The 19,187-nt window shown below is 43.0% G+C and overlaps 1 protein-coding gene across 5 annotated transcripts in view; it reads right to left on the minus strand.

Annotated features, from left to right (window-relative positions):
* AKAP13 (A-kinase anchoring protein 13) overlaps positions 1-19,187 on the minus strand; it is a 205,397-nt gene that overhangs the window by 162,162 nt on the left and 24,048 nt on the right. For all 5 annotated transcript variants that reach the window (XM_082321821.1, XM_082321824.1, XM_082321823.1 and 2 more), the window contains exon 2: positions 12,672-12,768. The gene's annotated coding sequence lies outside the window, so the exon portion shown is untranslated. The remainder of the gene's footprint in view (positions 1-12,671; positions 12,769-19,187) is intronic.

Consider the following 19,187-nt stretch of genomic DNA (forward strand, 5'->3'; position numbering starts at 1 on the left):
CACATGAAAAATTCAGGAAAACAGAACACAACAGGTTTGTATTTGCCCCAGACACCACAGGCAATACATATATTCTACTCCTCAAATTTCTCTCTGCTCCCAAATAATTAGTTTTTTAAACTTTTACCACCTAGTTCCGTTTCTCAGGAGTGTGCTCTGAGGAAAAGAAGTTATTCTAACATAGTCAGATTTGTTCCTCCCTCCTTTATTATTTAACAGCTTTACTCCTTCCTTATCATGGTTCACAGGTATGTTATTGTCACTCTTGCCGTTACACACAATACCTTCTGTGATCTGAAAGCAAATTACATGTACATTCACTCAAAAAGCAAAATTAACAAGCACACACTCAGGGAGGTCACACCTGGATTTCAACCACAGCTGTTTGCTTTGCCTCAGCAAACCCACGGGGCACCAGCCAGCTTCTCACACTCGGTAGGGTCTTCTTACCACTGCCTCATCCCTCCTGCTCTACTTTGTTTGCTTTACCCAGTCATCAAGCCAACGCTTTCTAAAAAGTCCCATCCAAAGCCTCGTGAAATAAGGAGGAAGGCCCTAAGTGTGAGCCTGGGGCACGCACCTAATCCCCAAAAGCAGTAGCAGGACCTACACTTGTATTTTCCCCTCCCTGATGTAGGTTTGAGAAGCTGAGAGGTGTTGACAGGAGGAATCAGGTATCCAAGCTGCTTCACTGGTGCTTTAGCCTACCCTTTTCAGCAAAGCCATGGAAGGACCTGTATTACACCAAAACTAATGCTTCTTTATTTGACATTTGGGTTGCAATGCTGTAGGACTGATCAGCTGCGAGCCTCCTCCCTGCTTTCACGATTTTTGTACGAGATGCCATTCTAGCACCTGCCACCAACACCCATCACACCGTTATGAACAGGAGAAAGCACAGTTCATGTGCTCCCTCACAAGGTCTACTCTGACAGGTTTATCCAAAGTGAGAACCTGATATGTTACACATCACACGTGATACACTGAAGACATTTTAGCTGAAAATCCCAATGTGCAAACACTGCCCAGGCTCCTTTGATGAAGTTTTTCATCAGTTACTTTATAAGGAGCAGACAATACGAGTATTAGTAAGAATGCTCCTTTGAAGACCACTGGTGGAAACCAGTAAAAAGAGCTTTCCCCTGCTGTCTAGCTCAAACATGCTGCTGCTGTTGTTTAACCCAGCAGGCAGCTAAACACCACAGAGCCATTCGCTCACTCCCCCCCAGTGGGACGGGGGAGAGAATTGGGAAGAAAAAAAAAAAAAAAAAAACAAAAACACAACAGGTAAAACGCGTGGGTTGAGATAAAAGCCATTTAATAGGACAGAAAAGGAAGGGAAAATACTAATGATTAAAGAATATACAAAACAAATGAGGGTGCTGAGGCATTGGAACAGGCTGCCCAGAGAAGTAGGGGATGCCCCATCCCTGGAAGTGTTCAAGGCCAGGTTGGATGGGGCTTTGAGCAGCCTGGTCTAGTGAAAGGTGTCTCTGCCCATGGCAGGGGGGTTGGAACCAGATGACCTTTAAGGTCCCTTCCAACCCAAACCACTCTATGATTCTATGAAGTGATGCACAATGCAATTGCTTACCACCCACTGAACAATGCCCAGCCAGTTCCCAAGCAGTGGTCGTGCCCCTCCCTGGCCAAGTCCCCCTGGGTTTTTTTGTTCAGCATGATATCATATGGTATGGAATATCCCTTTGGCCAGTTTGGGTCAGCTGTCCTGGCTGTGTCCCCTCCCAGCTTCTTTTGCACCTCCAGCATCCTTGCTGGCAGGGCAGTATGAGAAGCTAGAAAGTCCTTGACTTAGTGTAAGCACTGCTCAGTAACAACTAGAACATCAGTGTGTTATCAACATTATTCTCATCCTAAATCCAAAACCCAGCACTATACTAGCTACTAGGAAGAAAATTAACTCTATCCCAGCCAAAACCAGGACAGCTGCACTGAAGGTGTCAAAGATCTGTACAAAGCAGCAGCAGCAGAGAACGCCCTCAACAGAGCATTTGATTTCCTGTAATTCAAGTAATAAAGTGAGATGTCATCCTCTGATCTCTGCCACCTGACAGAAGCCCAGACCATTTCGTCCTGCTCCATCACCTTCCTGGCAGATGCCTGAGAGCAGCTGAGTGGAGAAATGGGAAAGAAGAGAAAGACATGCACAGATCAGGAAAGGACGGGCTGGCATTAAAAGCTCCCCCTGGGTAACCTCTTTCTGTGGTAAAGTTGGTTTTTGCTGTAATGAAAGTGCCACAAGATACAGAGTCCAAAAGAAGTAAATACTTGATATGTAAGGGAGGGAGAGTACTGACACTTCTCATCAAGGAAAGAAGAGGCGGCCTATGAGTTCAAACTCATGACCAGTTTTTGTTGGGGTTTTTTTGGCAAGAGAAGTGCACACAGTAGCAGCAGTGAAATCCGACGACACTGCTGAACACTTGGTCTTGTCAAACAAGAAAACAAAAATCCTGGAAATACTTCCTGCAAGAAGATTTTCTTTCCCCCCTCTTACCTTACTAGTTGGCCCTTACATCACTAACTTAACATGATTTCTCATTTCATAATACACATCTCAGTCCAGTTTTTCAAAGGATGCAAACTTAGTTTGCAAGGAGACAGGCAGGTTTAGAAGATATTTTATTTTATTTGGTTAGGAAGTGCTTTGGCAAAAATGTATGTGAAAAACTGAGTGACAGATAAGCCTGAATGACTACTCTGCGTCAGCAAAGGACTAAATTTAGGTTTCTAGGCAAGTGAACTTCTCCAACCAGCGGGTAGGCAGGGAGCAGCCTCCAAAAAACTTCAAAAAAAGAAACCTAATACGGTAAGAAAAGGGAAAACAAAAGAAAGACCATACCGGTCATAATTAAACCAGGGTTCATAATATAGTCAATTAGTATGTTGGACTATTTATGTGCAAAAATAAGGGGGGGGGGGGAAGGAAAAAAGAGAAAAAAGGCTGAACTGTGTTTTCTCCCATATTAGAGGAGAACATCCTTCAAGTTGAAGCCTGCTCTGAGCCCCAGAAAGCAATTTCTGTCTTTTTGGGCAGGTAGCACTTGCTCTATCAGATATCGTAGACTGCAGTGAGAATACCTGGTCCTACTGCGAGATCAGGATCTGGACTGCACGTGAGCTGCCTTGAAAGCCAAACTAACAAGAATAGGCAAATATAAATCCCACCTCCCTTGCCCAGCTCCCACCCACTGCAAGAAGTCATCTTATAGGCATCCTCATGGCAGCCAGCAGATTCTGCTCCAGTAGCAGTTGCCTGTACTTAAAACATTCATATTATTTCTTGCAAATGGCTGAATCTTTTGAATTTCAGCATCTAAGAGGTTTATCACATGCTCTACAGCCATCCAGACACTTATCTTGTAAAGCTTCTGGAACTGTATTAGGTTTTTCCCCTTAGGATAACATAGCGAAATCCCTTGCGTTTGCAAATTTGAAAGTAGGACATGAAATAAAAGTCCAGGTTCAAGCTCTTAAAAGCAACAGTGGTTTTAGACATTATAAAGATCTGCATAGGTCAGTAAAATTGAAAGCTACTGAAGTCTTCTCAAAATGGGAAGGATACCTTTCTGCTCAGTTAAGCATTAAAGAATTAATACAGTGAGTGATATTAAAGTTTCTTCTCAAGAACTTCACTGTTATTTTGCACAAAATTTCATGGAAGAGGACAAACAACTATGCTTGATTTCTTTGGGTATGGTAACATCTGACAGGGAAAGAAAGAAAAAAAAAGCATTTATTTGCTTTACTGTGGTTCCCAAAACCTCAGCCAGGATGAGGGCTCCATTGGTTACGTGCTGTAAAAATGTCAATGCAAACAAAGTTTCTGCCCTGAAGAGTTTACAAACAAGCACAGGCAGTGGGAAGGGATACAAACACCAAGTGCCTAAGCAATAAATCCTCTTCATCCACTATTCCCAGCTACCATTTAATTTAACCTTAATTAGTTGCCTTATTTCTTCTAGGCATCCCAGGCAAAGCATATATCTTGAGGACAAATCTGAAAGTGAGGCCAATGGTCCTCCAGATCAACCCAGCCCACGCACAAGCAGCAAGGCTGAAGGTCTTTGAACACCAAGTAGCTAAGAGCTGCTAAAATGGCTTTTTGATTTTCCCATCGCGCCTCGTTCAGGCTTGCTCTTTTTGGCAGTAGGTTTACATCAAATCCCGGTTTCACTGCCCAGCTTCTGTATGTTTCCCAGCATCCACTCCTTGCTGCTTCACTCCACGAACCATACGAGTATATAAGAAAGAAAACATCATGCTACTCTCAAAACCTTAGCCTCAGAGTAGTCTTTTCAGAGATATTTTTTTTTTTTTTTAATTAGAAAGGAGAGCTGCAGGATGGGCAGAAACAAGAACAAGCACTCTCAACTCCAACAACCGACCAGAGCTGCGACAAGCAGGAGGACACGGGGCATTTAATCCATGTGCTATGTCTGGGAAAGCCTACCTACCCCCTTCCCTCTCCTTATGCACTAAATACACTTCAGTTTTAAGTGTTTGAGTTTTTTCAAGCTTTTCAAGTTCAGTTTTAAGGGTTTTTTTTAGGTAAACTTCAGTTTTAGATATACTTCAGGTTTAAGCTTTGCTGAACCTTACCTGAATCTCAGCACTTGACTTTCTTTTTTCTTTATTTTAGCATTTGAATTTAGAAACAATGATCTGTATTTGCAAAGCTTTAACCATGCACTCCCAGCTGTACAAAAAAAAAATCTTAGCCATAAAGGGCTTGTGGTTGCGGGTAGGAAAGAACAGCCAAAAAAACCACGAAGAATCTGATGAAGTTACAGATCGCATGGAAAGCATTCGAATAGATAAGCAGAAATGCAGAGAAAGCAGGATGGCTTTCCAGCTGTAAGGAGAACCGCATCACAGCACTGCCAGGCTGAAAGGCAAAGGAGGATTTTTTTTATTTTTTTTTTTTTTTTTTAAATGTAGCAGAATTTACTTTGTACAAAACCATTCTCTAACACTGGTTTGTAAGGACTTCAGGCCTTGAAAGGACTAAACTGCGTGACTTCAAAGCTCTGGAGTAACACTTTACCAGGCAGTCCAAACTACCTATATGCCATAGAAATTAGAGAAGCACTATTTATGCTGGTTATCTGTAAGAGAGTAAGCCATAAACAGACTTTCTTTTGTACTGTAACACTGCCACCTATAAATACACCCACAGTGGGACAACCTGCATTATAGCTAGTCCTCAGATCCTCACCCTGTAGACAAACACCCATAAGCTGTAAAAGAGTTTAAAGAAATCCAAGGATTTCCAGGGAGCACACACATCCACCCGCTTCGGCTGGGCTGCATCACTTCCTTCTATACGGCTGCACTACAAAAATAAAATTAAGCTTCCAAAACCACATCACTTCTCATTCAACAAAGCACAGTGTCCTCAAGGGCACTCCCCCACACTCTGGTTTTACAAAATGTTAATTTATGAAGTGCTTAGAAGTATCAGGAGGATTGAGTTTCAGGAACTAAAGTGCTCCTGCTCTAAACTATACAAGATAAATAAAAATGGGGAAACAGCAAGTGAGGGGACCGGAGAGAAGACCAACTGGCCATATACAGATGAATTCCTGCTGGAGCCATGAATTTCATGCAAAGAGAACTAAAATAGCAATGTTTTTCAGAAGTTTATTGTTCTCCCCTAGTGTCGAGGGAATTACTGAGCTGGAATATTCCCCTTTCTTATGAGTGGTATATGACATTATTGCATTGTATTACCCCATCACCAGTCTCCTCACTTTTTTGTTATAACACAATTATTTGAAAAAAGGCCCTTCTTGGTTTGTTTTGGGGTTTGGTTTTGTTTGGGTTTTTTTCTTTTTTACCTGTAGCAAAAGGTCTGAAAATGGAAAGAAACAATGACTTGAGGGTTTTTTAAATCACTTATATTTTCTTATTTGGCATTTTTTCCTCAAAAGATCAGATCTGCAATAACTTACTCTCACCCTGTGGCGTTGGGTGAGACACGGGCTTCCTCACACACTTTGTCCCACAAGCTTCACTCATACTGAATGAACTCCAGAACTCGACATTCATAAAATGAACGAGCTTTCTAATCAGTGTATTAATGCTCTCTCCTTAAAATCCATGTGAAAGGAGAGTAAAAAACAAAATCCAGGTCAAGACCTACAAACAGCTTCGGCAGGAGAAATAAACCCATAACCCAGTTCTTCAACAATGTGCATGGAAAAAATTGTATAAATAGAGTAGCTGCAATTGTAGCGACTAAAATAAACCTTAAGACAGAAGATGACTGTATGTCCTTCCAGGCATCATACTACTAAATAAAAATTACTTTCCCCTATACTAATATTATACTAATATTATTAATACTGCTATACTAATGCATAATTTTATGTATCTGGTCAGAAATAGGAGGCTGGAGGAATTAGGAGAAATAACCCATCCCAAGGTTATTTTGCAGACACGTAGGAAAGTGATACCACCAGCAAAAGCCATCGACCGTGGAAAGGAGGTGAGGAAATGAGAAACCACACTTCAAACGTGTGCCAGCAAACAAGTTACCAGCAAATTGCGGCATTGTGTTTACTATCACAGCTGAGCTTAGAACTAAAAAAACCCCAGATATTTTTGTACAATCATCTGAATTTATGTTATTTGCTGAAGGTTATGTTTTGTCACTAAATTAACTGCTTAAAAAAAAAAAAATCCCTCATGCAGCATTTCCACAGGTGATACTGCTTCCCAGCTGTGTCCTGTCTGCAAACAAAACCATATGCTGCCATTCAATTACAAATACACAGGAGTTTCTTTTGGCTTCGAGCAATGGAAAGGAGGTATAAAAGCGTTTTGTGTTGGCCTGGCTCTACCGTTGCTTGCCTCCAAAGGCGCAGAGCTAACCCAGCAAGCCACCCTCGAGAAAACCAGACACGTGCAGATTGCTTTCACAGCAAGGAAAAGAAAAGAAACTTCATGACACCCTTCTCCCCCTAGAAAAAAACTGAAAAAGAACATATTAAATTGCAAAATCAGCCTAAAATCCTGTCTCTCTTTCTTTTAATGGTGTTGGAAACCTCAGTACCATGGCCTTCACATACAGCAGTCCACCAAACAGCAGCAGGGAGTTGCTACGGCTGCACAACTTGCAGGTTACACTGCAGCAGGGGGGTCGGGAGCCTAGCTGGAACGCAAGCTAACAGAGCGTCACTGATTTAACTGACTGATGATTTAATAAAATGCTCTGGATATAGATTAACTGGCTTTGCTTAATGTAGCTCAGCTTCCTGGCAGCAGGAACTGGCCCAGTGCTGTTCCCGGGCTGGGAGCTGGGCTGCCCAGGGGCTGCACCCACCACTGCTCCGGGGTCACCCGTGCACCAGCCGAGCCCCCGGCCACGGCACTTCCCTTCCCCAAATTTATCCCATTATCCTTCCCAAAATAATGAAGCTTAACGCAAAGCTAAGGTATAGGCTAGCATATACATATACACATAAAAAAGTAAGCTTAAGCCTTTTCCATGCTATAGTAAGTCCCTTACCCAGCTCTGCCAGGCCTGTCCTACTCCAGAGATGAATACCTGGCTAAATACCCGTAGCCTCAGGACTAAGTTTCTTCTTTTGCGCCATTTCAATCTCATAATTGTCAAAAAATCATTTAATGGATTGCTTAATTCCTACCAAAAGCCTGGAAAGAGATGAAGCAGTGTAGGGTTAATAAAAGCAGCGCCGTTCCCCATGCCTAGCAGAGGAAGGCAGCAATCTCTCTCAAATGTGCACATCTGGTTTCCCTGCTCCCATCTCTTCACCCATTAATAGATACAAAAAACAAACCCACAAAACTCAAATCACAGCGGCTATCACTCTACAGTCCATATGCCCAATTTCAAATAAAGAAAGATACCGCAGAAGCTGGAAAAACAGAAAGTAAAAGGATTATTAGCTAGCTCTAATTATACAAACTGATCTCATCCTCTTGCCATAAGCCTCTTTCCTGTGTCCGGAATCTATTTGTGCAACATAAAGACCAGCCTTTTGTAAATGTCCACGGGTCATCAACACAGGGTGATTAATTCCCCACTTTACAACACACACATACTGTCAACCAATTCACTTGTAATAAGATATAACCCTGCCCTCACTCGTCAATTTTTTCCTTTAAAATATTACTAGTGGCAAACAATATTTAAGATACCGATTTGTAAAATCCAAACAATGTTTCAAAAGGATCTATCACGCTGCTGTAATAAAATAAAAATCACAGACCACATCTTCAGTTCAAGTAGCTACATCCTAATAAAGTTAAGAACTAACAGTCAACTTGAATTAAAGTGCAGCATGTACGCAAAAGCACATGTATGTGTATACTCAAATTAAGTCCTCCAACAGGTTCTGGGGCAGCTGTTTCACATATGCATAAGACATTTATCTCGGGTTCAAATATTAGCTTCCAGAAATCCTCAGCAGACATTATAGATGCTCAAATGAGTAAAATCCAGTTTATACCTTGCAATCCAGTTTATACCTTGCAATACACTTTGTAGTCTGGATACACATTTTGACAGTAAATTGTGGGGAAGTTCTCAATGATAACTAGCTCACGTTTGTGAGAGCAATTATTGACTTTGGGTGCTTAACTAGGAACTTCTTAAAAAGTCCCAGTTTTCAAAGGACAAGTAAAATCAGAATTTTCTGCAGAATTGGGGTCTATCCCAAAGGGTATCAAGCTGGGCAGCCGAAGCAGAAGCATCATGAAAGTTGCTAGTTAACTTTGAAAGCAAAGATGCATTATATGGGACCGACAGCGCCTCTGGACGCTCAGCACCTGGTGAAGAATGGTAGGGAGGGAAGAACAGGACTTGGGGAGTATTTCACCCAAATGTATGAAAGAATAAACATGACGGATAGTTGTCATCAGCACCGAAATACCTGCAGCCTTACCTATGCAGTGGGAGAGAGCAAAGCCTCTAACTATTGATTCCAACAACTATTGACTATAGCATGTGTCCTAAAAACAGCTTTCTCTACCTTACTACTCTCCTGACTCTCAGAGCTGTGTTATTTTAGGAACTATGTTGAGCGATGATGGTTTCACCAAAAGAAACAAAACCCCCAAGCCCTAGACCTGAACGGTAAGACCCTCCTCCTCTCTGTGTCCCACAAGCCACAGCATTTGTACTGCGTTCCCAAAAATGCAGGCCTGGAGTAGAAAACAACTTATAAGGCGCAAAGCACCATGCACGTTTTTATGCTGACAAATATTATTACATATTTCCTAGCATGTGCAAACCAGGTAGTTATCCAATGCATATTTTAATAAGTGCATGCACCAACCTTAACTGCTAGAGCCACAGGTAAAAGTTGGAAAAACTGGCATCCAGACCAAGATCCAAGAGACGCCTCCGCCCTCATTTTGGTCAGAGCAGCTTCAGTACCCAATGTTTTAATGTGCTTTTCCTCTCTGAGGAATACATCAGGCTCACTTTTCCCTTTAGGCTCCCTTTTGCAAATGCTCCCGCTCTCCAGCTTCAGGCATCGCAGATTTACTCAGGGAAAGCCTGGTTGGCATTTTTTCCAGAAGAGGAAAGCTTCATCAGGAACTTCAGGTTTCCTACTGGAGAACCTGTGCTAACCCCACTCCCTGTGGCACAGGACAATCACATCTGCCACTGCAAAATTGAGAATTGATTCTTCCTTTTCTTTAACTCACAAAACGATGAGAAAAATACTCTCCTCTAACAAATACTTCATTTAGGTAGTCACAGAATATGCTCGTTTTACTGCAGTATCCCTTCTAAGGCATGATAGCCTCAAAAAATGCACATCATTCACCCAGCGAGTGCAATGATGGAGTCACTTGGTACCACATCCCCAGAGGGGAAAAATTAGAGCTGCAGCTCTGTTCCCAGGACACTATATTACATTACACATCCAGGGAATGCCCCACAAAAAGTAAAACCCCAAGCAACAGAAAGTATTGCATCTCTAAAACAGACAAGAGAGAAAACTCATTCAAATCTGGTTTTTAAATTAATTAAAGCATCAAATAATAAAAATCCAAATAAGCATAGATTCTACCCAATTCCACTACCCCACCTTCTGGGTTCGAGCCTTTCTGCAGCTTTCTCACACCCAAAAAAGCAAACTTTGCGAACAGACACCCCACATCGCACCTGAAATAATTTCTTTCAACTGCCTGTACAAAGCGGCCTTTCAGACCAGTCCCTCAGGAATCGAATGGGTTAAGTGCCCACAGGTCCCAGCCTCCCCAGTAAATCATTTATTACCCCAGCTCGGGGACAAGCAGCTATGCAGAACCAAGAGCCCAGGCTGTGCAGCTGTTCGCCAGCCAGGCAACTCTCTGCAATTACATTGTAATGCAGGATTAAGCTTGCAGAGTGGAAATACGTCCCTTTATTACTGGGGTTTGGGTGGGGTTTTTTTCCAAGTTACACAGCTATTTTAAATGTTATAGAGCTCATTAACATGATGTTCATTAAGCAGTAACCACTGTATGAATGAAATGAAAAGATTATCATTGTAAGCACATTTATGGAAATACTAGACCAGCAGGCAAAAAAAGGAAAGGGTATGAGAATGCTACTCCTAAACTCCAGTTTAGCTTTTTTTTTTTTCCCAGATCCTTCAGAGGAGGCACACCCAGAAGTCAGACGTGATGCAGAGGCTGGTTCCCAGGCAGGAGGTCCGGTGAGAAGCTCTCACTGCCTGTGCTGGGGCTCCCTGGAGATTTCTCTGCTGCTGCCATCCAAGTAAGAAGTCATCCCTTGGGTGATCCCCAGGAAGGGTCTGGCACCTTCTGCAGCAGCAAGCACTGATCGCTGCAAGCTCACTGTGCTCCGGAAATCAGCAGCAAGTAAAGAAATTAATGCCAAATCAAGCCACAGATTGCTTCTCTCTACATGGCATCTGGTGTCATGCATTCCTCCTTTAAACATGGCCCCATACATTTGGCTGATGAGCATCAATGTTCATGATGATCTTAGCATCACAGAATCGTTTAGGTTGGAAAAGACCTTTAAGATCATCGAGTCCAACCATTAACCTAGCTCTGCCAAGTCCACCACTAAACCATGTCCCTAAGCACCACATCTACCCATCTTCTAAATACCTCCAGGGATGGGGACTCAACCACTTCCCTGGGCAGCCTGGTCCAATGCCTGACTGCCCTTTTGGTGAAGAAGTTTTTCCTTGTACCCAATCTAAACCTCCCCTGGCGCAACTTGAGACCATTTCCTCTTGCTAGCAAGCCCCACCTCCCTACAACCTCCTTTCAGGTAGTTGTAGAGAGCAATAAGGTCTCCCCTCAGCCTCCTCTGCTCCAAACTAAACAACCCCAGCTCCCTCAGCCGCTCCTCATAAGACTTGTGCTCCAGACCCTTCACCAGCTTCGTTGCCCTTCTCTGGACACGCTCCAGCACCTCGATGTCCTTCTTGTAGTGAGGGGCCCAACACTGAACACAGCACTCGAGGTGCGGCCTTACCAGTGCCGAGTATAGGGGCACTATCACCTCCCTGGTCCTGCTGGCCACACTATTCCTGATACAAGCCAGGATGCTATTGGCCTTCTTGGAGACCAGATCTCAGCCAGCCACATATTCATTCCCGATAAAGCAGGTTTTGTTCATAATTTTACCAAAGACTTCATTTCTCTCTCAAGCTCTGAAAATAGGTATAATTCCCCCATCCAACGCCACTGAAAAAAGGAAACCCAAATAATTACAATAAATACTTGTCTCTCTACACTAAGAGCAGTTTATGATTAATCCACCCAGCTGTTGCTACAGGTCAGTAACACCAAATGGTTTGGACCCAATATTGTTAAAGTGTTGGTATTCTCAGGCAAGACCATGGAAAATGTGAGGCACTGCAGAAGGTGAACAGGTTAGAGACAGTGGGAGGAGAAAAGAGGCAGCTTGCAGTGGTTTTCCTTCCTCCCTCCCTACCTCAACAGAGCTCAAACATGGCAAGCACCCATTTCCAAGCAAGCCTCTAGCAGCTTCTTTGCTTCAGGCTAACAGTTTTTGCAAATTCAAGTCTTTTTGGAGAGAATGGGTGTAACTCCATGAGTCAGAACAGCTACTGTCAGTATTGCAATAACCATATATTCATTTTTAGGTCAGATCCATCCCCTGATCTGGTTCACCACACCAAGAAGCTGGTGTTAACAGAAAAAGAAATCCAGAAGCCTCAACACCATGACCGCTCCAGGACAGACAGATGGCCGTTGTGCCAACCAGGAGGCACATCTGACTGGCAGCCAGCGGGATCTGAGCCCCGCGGATCTGAGCTCTGATCCCGACTGGTTTCCACGGAAATCCTCAGACTGTAACCACATGCCTCCCCTGGGGACACGAAAGTCATATCTTAAAATAATAGGGAAAACCAGCTGATGCTCTAAGCGTTAAGTGCTGTTTTACACCATGGTATATGCTTGATGTAAGGGCTGAGACCACACACCCCTTTCCTTCTATTTTTTGCTTCCACCACAAAGAAGTTGTATTTTCTGGCAAAATAACTTGTTGAATTTGCTTATAACATGTGCTTTGGCATCAGCATCCCCTGCTGTCAAGCAGGTAAACTAGGTAAACTCATTCCCCCAAACCCATCGCCTCAACCCTTGCTTGTACCTGAAAGAGCTGCCAAAACATTTAACCTTACTTTAACTGCATGAAGCAGTACAGGTGGCTCCAAGATGTCCTTCAGGTTGTTCCCACACCGAGCAGGGAGAAGCGGGGCAGGTCACGATGCTCAGCTCCTGGAAGAGAGGTAAGAAGAAGTCACCAGGTGCAAGGGACAGCATGGCTGCTAGGGGTCCCAACACTCAAACTGGCATCGCAACACCTTCACCAAGGGGGATGGAAACCATCCTCTACCTTGCTAGCCATGGTAGTCCCATGTGGTGACCCACCCCAGGCTTCCATAAGCACACATGGGGCAATGACCAAAGTATAGGGCCATATATAGACCCACATGGGCATCCAGCACCATCTAAGAGTAATTGTGCTGCTGAGTTTTATTTGCTACTGTCCTGCTGTTTGGTTTATCCCCATCCCTGCTGTCCATCATCGTATCCCAAACCTCTAAGTTGGCCTTATGTCCTTTACACCCATCTTAAACACAACCCCTCCAGGACAGAATTCATCAAACTATTCGTGAACTCCCTTACAGCAAGGTATTTTAAAAGGAACAAAAGCACCAAAAGTAGATGATGGCAGGTGATGGCCAGCAGATGAAGCCCAAATCTACCAGCAAGTCTCTGCCAAATCCTTCTGGGTTGCCTGCACTTTTCCACAGGCTGATTACCTGCTCTGGGACAAAATCTACTCAGTAGATTCATCCACAGGGATGAATCTGGTCTACCGAGCACACCTAGAAAGAGCAGTTAAAGTGGATCAAATGTCAAAAGCAGAAAAAGCACAGGTTGGGCTTTAGCTTATTAAATGCTGTGTGGGAGATTTTATTAGCTAAATCAAAGTCACCGGGGCACCTTAGGCCATCATTTGGCTACCACACCAGGAAAGGTTGCAGCTACGCGCACATCACCGAACGCAAGCGCGACACACCGACTGCCTCCTCCTGTTTTACCAGATAGAGGAGACTCTGCCCCTGCGCTCTCCCCGTTGGGAAAGCATCCGTAATCAGGGAATCTCACAGCCTGAGCCAACCTGCCGAGTTCAAAGTGCAGTTACAAGCACAGAAGTAACAATGGCAAAACTCGTTACTGGCTGGGAAATCAATTGTATTGTGTGAATTAACTGGGGAACGTACAACACTGGAAGATAATGCATTGCACAACAAATCTCACTCGTTCATCTACACAAGAACATCACCTGAACACCTCAATGTCAGTTTTACACAATGTTTTCTTAAGATTTATTGCTAAAAGTCTCTTTTATCCATTCTGCTGGTGGTTTCCTGCTGAGAAATGGGGAGAGTGTTTTGCAAGGCACTACAGAGTACTACATACTAAAAGGCTTTTTACTACAGATATATATATTTAAACACAGACCAAATTGGAAAAAAGAAAAAAAATTCACCCTCTTCTTCCTCTTAAAGTATCAGGATTGTGCATTAATTTCTTCATTGCGGTGTCACACATTTCTGAATTATATTCTTATGGCAAACTACTGGAGCTGAACGAGGAATTAGCTGAACTCTTAAATCCCAGTCAAGAGCACGCATACCCTCTTTGGATTCATTAACCAGTAACACCATCCTCGCAGTTACAAACAAACAGACTGGAACTTTCCTCCGGCATTCCTGTAGTATTACTTTCAGGACCACATTTTAAAAGATGGTTACTGTTTGATAAAGCAATGATTAACTACGTTAAGCCAGTAACATTAACCCATGGCACTAGGCCATTCCATGTTGATCTCCAAGTAACAGCTCTCTCCAAGGCATATACTACAACAATACAGTGGTTTCATTCATTTGTGAGGCACTGATAGCTTAGCTTTTAATATCATACTTGTAATATTTTGGCAGAGAAAGCAGGGTTTACTGCTATTCCTTTGAACCGACAAGCAATACGGGTATGGCTAACACTGCTAAAGCAGATAGTGAGTATGCTGTGAATCACTGCAGGTTTCTCATCATATCCACTAAGGAATGAGGGTGTGTGTATGGAGACGAACATGCAAAGCTCACTTGGATGCTCATGACTTGGAAAGTATTAGCAAGTTGAGAAAATCAACTGGCCTAGCAATAAAAAACAATAATACAGATCGTGACATTCTTCCTCTGGGCTTTTTTTGTTTGTTTGCTTGCTTTTATGCTGTAAGAATTTTTAGATTGCTACAGGAAGAAGCAAAGAATATGAAAAAGTCTTAGATATATATTTTAGTTCTGTATGTAAAGAGCCTGCACAATCAGTAACGCTGTCCACATCAAAGAATCAGTTCCCCAAAGAACTGATTTCTGCTTCCCGTGAAACTGCTATGGGATAACTCCCTCATGCCTAAGCACACCCATTTCAGAAGCAGGATTTCCCCATATGGATTTCTTCTCCTCCTCCTCTTCCTTTACTGGGAAATCATTACCAAGTGTAAATGCACACTGACGTAGCTCCTCTTTCCTGAATCTTAAAAAGATTGTTTTAAAAATTATGTTTCATGAGTGAGCTCATACTGCTTTACAAATGGAAAACTATTCTGTATCATCACAGGAAGATGATGACATATGGTGTCTTTATAAGAAAAGCTGTAAAAAGCAACCAGGTTCCTATACTGCTCTGCCAACATTCCCGTATTCTGACCTGTAACTCTGGATAATTTCTGCCCAAAAGGGCCTATAGTCATGACAGTCACAATATCACACAGTGCTCACTGAGGTAAGTGAGAATGTAAAGGAGAGGCCTTTCGACACTTGCCTGCACACAACCTATTCTACTTGGATTTAATAAAAATAGGGGAAAAAAACCCATCTTGTTTGCTAGGACAGGATTATTTGACAGCAGAATGCTCATGGTCTTGCTCCCTACACAGTGGGACAGCTAAAGCAGAAATTACCCATGCCACTGATGAATTCCTGAAACATGTTTAGGGAAGAGAGAGGGAAAGAAAGCTTAAGGACAGCATTACAGCTATTTACACTTTTAAAAAGACAAAGCAACTGGCCCTGTGGATTATATATGTAATTCCTGTAATAGATAAGTTATTTTCCCAAAAAAGAGCCCAATGGCTTAGGGGTGATCCGCATCTGATGTCTCCTATAGAGGCAGAGGGGCCAAGCATCAAAAGGTACTCTCTCTACATTTCTAAATGAAATGAATGGCAGTGACTAACACAGTGAAAAAAGGAGTTATCCTGTGTTGGAAACCTATTTAGGAGCAACCAGTTAGGGCTCTCAAACACACATACTTGGTAAAGCCCCAACACTTGGACCTCAGGGTTTCCAGTTGCTCTGCTGGTTCCTCCCCAGAGAACGCTCACCCTTCCCAAACACCACCCGGCACAGAGGAAACCACTCCTCAAACTTGCTCTTTTTCCCCCTGAACACAAACCCATTTTATTTTTCTGAGAAGTGTTGCACGTTTTGTTGCTCTGCCAGCTGATCGCTTTGACACGTCAACCGAGTTATCTCACCATCTGGTTGTAATTGCCATCATGAAGCTTTCAACAAATTCAAAAAACAGCACCAAGCTCAGGGCACTAATGGTCTAGGAGATGAACTGCTGATTATTTGGGAGTATTTGATTCAGCTAGGACCTTTTGAGAGCCAAGATGCCCAAACACAGCCAATCCCACAGCTATGGCACCCAAACAAACCTCTGGAGCATTTCTGAGTTTTGGCTGTTGCCTGCTATAAAACCTCCTCACAATTTCATATCAAATGATGTCAAGAAAAACACTGCTTCTCCTCCTCATCTCCCAAATTGCTGGGTGTACGACTGCAGGCTGCTGTTATCTTTTGCTTTTAATACACAGCCTATACTTATATACCATGATATTCTCATTACAGGATATCCTTTTCCTGCTTCTATTTCATCTCCCAAGAGAAACTGGCTCACAAGACATTTTCGGAAGTTTGTCCTGTGGTCTGAACCATGTTTCCTAATTCCTTAGGGAAGGGAGCCTGTACACACTCCACTCGGACAAGGCATTTCCCACAGTCACATGCTACAAAGCCGTGTTCAGAGCAGCAACTTCTTCCCTTGGTTGACCTCAAGGGAAAGTCAAGCAGGTCCACTCCAAGGCTAGAGAAGAGCAACAGCATCCAAGCTGCTACAGCACTCAGTGAGACAAATCAATGGACACATGTTGGCAATATAAACATAAGAATAAAAAATTATTTGCCTAAAATGTGCTTTGCTTTGGACAAGTGTAAATGCAAAATGGACCCACTAACCGCTGCATCACACTACATTTTTACCTGCAAAGCAGAGGGCAGACTGAAGCTCATCACACACACACAAGGTTCCTCTAAACAAAACTCATCATTTACTTTTAGAGGGCAGCATCTGACTTGGCACACTGGATGAAAAGCAGCCAAGAATTTTAAAACAATAGAAAGTAAAACATATCCATATTTCACACAATTGTACACATTGCAGAGCAAGCAATAACATTAAGATGTTAACTGGAGTCCCATTAATCCTGATTACCAAGAGATGGAATACAAAAATTCTTTCATATCCACTGAGTTAACTTTTGAAACTTAAACCCTTTTGACAGCGTCGCCTTGAACTTGCAGACAGAAATATTTCCATGTCGGTGGAAAAGGGAGGCAAGGAAGCACCCAACTAAGAGTGCTTCCCTGCTCACTCTAGCCCTGGACAGACACCAATTTTCCCTCTAGAACTTGGAGATCTGCACAGAACTGTAAGAAGTTTTGGGTTTGCTTTTTACTTCCACCAGCATTCACAAAGCAGCGAAACAAAGAGACTGGGGATGCTTTATGCCTCTCTACCTTGCCTCCTGACAGCAACCTGAGCTCCATAAATTCCTCTTGGGCAATAACCCCCAGGAACCTGTTTCCCCAGGAGAAGACAAGGTGTCATGGGGACTCTGCAAGCAGTGAAACCCCCCTGACCTCTGAGAACATGGTACTGCAGAAGTGCTCTTGAAAGGCATACAATTGACATTTTGAAGGCTGAAACCAGAAGGGAAAAAAAAAAAAAATGGAAAGAATAATAATATTTTTGTGACCCATTACAGTTTTTACTACTAACAAAAGCAGGACTTGGTCCAGAAATTTGACCTTCTTTAAACTGAAGCATGTCACAGCGTTCATCCTAAATAGCAACTGCTTCTTTCTAGACAGTCTTGTAAAACCACATCAGGATTGAGATAAGGACCTTCAAACTGCTTCCACAAGACCATCAGGGCTGACTGTCTGCAGGAGACATTAAAACTTAACTCTTGGAGAGTTTAAAATCTGTGCAATGCATTAACACTTCTTTGAACCACCATGGCAAGACCGCCATCCTCCTTGTTACTGGAGAACAATATCAGAGTGATTAGCTAAAAAAATAAAGCAAACAGCAGCAAGCTGCAATAACATCCCAAGCCCACAGCCACTCTTAAAACACAAATTCTTTTAATTCTGCAACAGATTCTTCTCCTTCCCCTCTCCTTTTCTTTTTTTGTTTGCTTGCCCTTCCCATCCAGGGAGCAAAGCCACAAGAACCATCTCTCCTCTATCATGACATTCAGGTTACAATCTGAATGAGTTGTGTCCTCTTGCTAACACAGGCCAAAGCACAAAATAAATCCCCTTCAGAAGACCAGGAAACTGAGGAAGCAGAAACAGTGCAGCCAAGGACTACTTCGACATGGCCATCATCAAGAACTACCAACACAATGCCTTAACATGAAGGAAAATATCGCTTAACCACAGTCCCCCACTTAACAGAATGGGCCTGTTTTCTTTGAAACATTGGGTGCAGCTCGTGAGCAGGACAGGCTAAACATTTCCTGGGAAGGCGATATGTCATCCCTGAACAGGATACCACCCTGAGAAAAGGCAGAGTGGTTGGAAACAAGAATCGTGCAAAAATTTCTGTTGGAAGGGCCCTTTGGAGGTCATCTGGTCCATCATCCTGCTCAAAGCAAGGTTATGACATTATCCCAATGCTTTCATTGTTCAAAATTGTCCCAGTCAACTGTGGCCTCTGTCTCAATTCCCATGTGTAAAATTGAGCTAAATAGGCTCATCAAGCTGCATCGCCACAGGAATGAAGTCAAAATCAGCAGCCCCTGCAAGGCACCCCAACTCCAGCCATGCAGCCTGCAAAATTCACTTATTTGATCTGACATACAAAATCTATTTTCTTCTTTATTTCCACACAGTTCTAAAAAATAATCAATAAAATAAAGAACTTTTACTGTATTTAGAAATCTCATGATAAGTAAGGGAATATGTACATGTTGACACCAAATATCAGCATATAACATGCACTGACACATTAATACAAGCTTTCTCCTCCATGTTAAGGATCATCTTGGCATAAAATACAAAGTACAAATCTATATTCCTGTCTGCCACTGCAGCTCCAGCCAAGACCAACGTCCCTCTGTGCCGAGCGCCATGAAGGCACGCAGCAAGAATCGCTGTGCCACCATGTTTACAGGTTAAACAGATAAATGCTTGCTGGGAGGGAACACAAAGGGCCAGAAAATGAAGCGACCCGCCCAAGGCTTTACAGATGACTGCCAGCACAGTCTGTAATCC

Source organism: Platalea leucorodia (assembly GCF_965183815.1).
Source record: "Platalea leucorodia genome assembly, chromosome: 9".
Lineage (NCBI taxonomy): Eukaryota > Metazoa > Chordata > Aves > Pelecaniformes > Threskiornithidae > Platalea > Platalea leucorodia.